Raw genomic sequence first — 3,122 nt, 5'->3', positions numbered from 1 at the left:
CTAGAATTTTCATGGTAATTTGTACAACTAATAATACTAATAATACTAATAATAGTAATTATGTATGCATATAATATAATCTTATATGTTTTATACAATATGATCACATTTAAAATAAAATTAAAAAATGACTTGTGTATTTTTTTTTAGAAAAAGGCAAATGTGTCGGTTATTATTATCATTTCAAATTAAATTTGGATATATTAATCTTTACGTGCATTCCTATTTCTTTGAATTTTGATACGTTAGTCTTTATATGTATCTTATTTCCTATTTTGTAATAGAAAATTTATATTAATTTTGATCAGTTTTTACAATTATGTCATATCTAGGGAATATATTTTTTGTAATTATATATTACGTAAGCATAATATTGTAAATTTACACATTGAAATTCAATATCTAAAATTAAAAAATATTATGTCCATGCCGTCGTAACAAAATAGTGAATGATACAGCAGAGATTACAAAATTCCACGAGAGAAAACGAATTAATGAAACGAAGCTGAGAATGCCGGAAATGGAATAATTCATTTCCCGATATTCCTTGATTTCCGGTTTGCGCGCGAGGATAAAGTTATGCCTATTCGCTGCCATCAGTTTGCCGGCATTTCAGAGGCGATGCTATAACGTTTATTAAAAGCCAACTCTAAAATGCATTTCCATTTATTTAGTTCTGCATCGATTACGATATAGCTTTCCCGAGTGCAGAGAGTACATCTTTTTTTAAAGATGAAAAACAAATATTGCTGATGCATGGATAAATATATTTTATTCATAAAAATCACAAAGCAGAGAGAAGAAATGGAGAGAGAGAGAGAGAGAGAGAGAGAGAGAGAGAGAAAGAGTTCAACATGTGTGTATTTTTTCTAATCAGATATTATTATTTTTAATTTCTGATCCATGAATTTTCTAAGAAAAAGGAAAATCGAAGGATAAAAAGCTGCAAATTTATATTTCCAATTTCAACTTCAATTAGATACAAGTTTAACTTCTACTTTTGTTTCAGCTTGTTTTAGCTTTAACGCTTTAGTTTCATTTCCGAGCTTAAGCTATTTTTATTTTTAGAAATACTTTTTATATATTATACATATAAAATATAAATAATTACACACATGATAAAAATTTGTCAGTCCGACACTGCGACGTGCGACGTGTCGAAACTACGCCTCGAAAATTGCGTAAGGAGTAACAATTCACCCTATTAGATCAATTCCGCCTACACGTACTCTTTCTCTCTCTCTCTCTCTCTCTCTCTCTCTCTCTCTCTCTCTCTCTCTCTCTCCCTCTCTCTCTCTTCGTTTCTTTAGCGAGCAATGTGATTACTGTTGTCAGAGCACAGTATTGTCGTAGAATGCGCGATAGTCTAATGTGCTTTAACGCGTCTTTATCTTACTGATTCTTACAACGAGTCCCTCAGAATGGAACGAAAGTTTTTCGAAAATGCATCCGCGCGATTTAACCTAATTTCCACCGAAATTTTTATTCACTTTTCGAATAAGTGGGACGGCTATTGTCAGTTTGATATCGATTAAATCGTATATCAAACACCCGCCCTTGCCAGCCAATTCGCAGAATTCTCGCGACGGGGTAATCACATTCGAATGCCATCATTAATCTCAAAGAGCTTCGATCAAAACACTCGATGTCATGATTCATCAAGCCGCTTAAGGGAAAAAAAGAAATTCCATTTCAACGTGAAAAACGAGAACACGAGGAAATGCGCGACTGTAAAATTGAAGATTCACGAAAATGAAAATTATAGGATAGATACCTGGAAGAACTAGAGAATACTCTGGTATCTTTCTATTATACTTGGACTAATAGGCCTGTTCTTTTTGACTGAACTTTTTACACCAATTCATCCAAGAGGAAAGAAAAGAAAGAAAGATGAAGTGGTGCTAAAGTTCAGCTAAAAAGAACAGGTCTTATGATACGTATGATTTATACATAGGAGAATGAATAACAGCGTGAAACATTTAATCAAATCGATTATATTATATTATTCGTATCATGTTATTATTAATATGTTTTTTAATTAAAAAAAAAAAATCCTGTATTAAAGCGGATTTTGTACTTAATTATTTCTGTGTCAATTTATAAATAAATTTATATTCTTTTTGCAAACTGCGTGCCGAAATTTTTTTTCGATCTTGAAATGCAATCGTGAGCAGAACCAGAAAATAGTATCATTATTTATATTAATATCTTATTATTTATATATATATTTCCTTTAAGAAACTTTTTACCTGATGAAAAAATCGTATATGGTGATGATTAATTTTATTTACGACACATTATTAATTCGGAACTCTCTCTTTTTTCCTCTTTATTTTCCTCTCTTAATTAATTCAACTCTCAACACAAACTCTCTTCTGTTTATCTACAGAAGCACCAAGACACAGCGCGATCTAAAATGTACTGCGCGCAGAATATAGTAACAACGATCTGTCTGATCTCGTATCTCGTTAACAGCAATCGAGGAAAGCGTTTTGCTCTCCGTCTTTCCTTTAGCCACATCCCTCTCTCTCTTTCCCTCTCTTCCGGAGGATTTGAACGATAGCTTGGCTTATGGTTATTTCCGCGGATTATATCGCACCCTCGTTTTAATATAAATAACATAGCCCGTGCCTCAAGTGTTAACTTCCAAGAGTCAAGAGTTATCAAGCCAATTATTTAATCAATATTCACAAAATTCACGCAAACGCGTTCACGTAATGATACTAGAGAATTTATGCAAGCTGTTTGTAATATGTAAGCAATAGCCCTTTGAATAACAACAATTATCGCAAAATCAAAGTAGACAATGCCGTAACGTAATTAAGACAAGTTACGTCAATATTGCTATATAGTGTTACGTAATGCTTTCGATCGTAATGATTTCTTGCACGTGTTTGTGATCGTACAGAAAACATGTGTTTCCCTTCGTTCCTTTTATAAAGTTCAAAGTATAAAAGAGTAAAAAAGAATATAAAAAATAAGGATTCTATCAACAAATGAATAATTTTATGTTTATTTAGTAAAATGATTATAATGTCGAAATCAATATAAACGGTACTATGGTTGAGAGTAACTTATTTATTATTACAATATATGCTATTATATTTGATATCAAATACTGC

This window comes from Atta colombica, unplaced genomic scaffold (genome assembly GCF_001594045.1).
Source record: "Atta colombica isolate Treedump-2 unplaced genomic scaffold, Acol1.0 scaffold141, whole genome shotgun sequence".
Taxonomy (NCBI): Eukaryota; Metazoa; Arthropoda; class Insecta; order Hymenoptera; family Formicidae; genus Atta; species Atta colombica.
Note: the sequence above shows the minus strand (reverse complement) of the source record.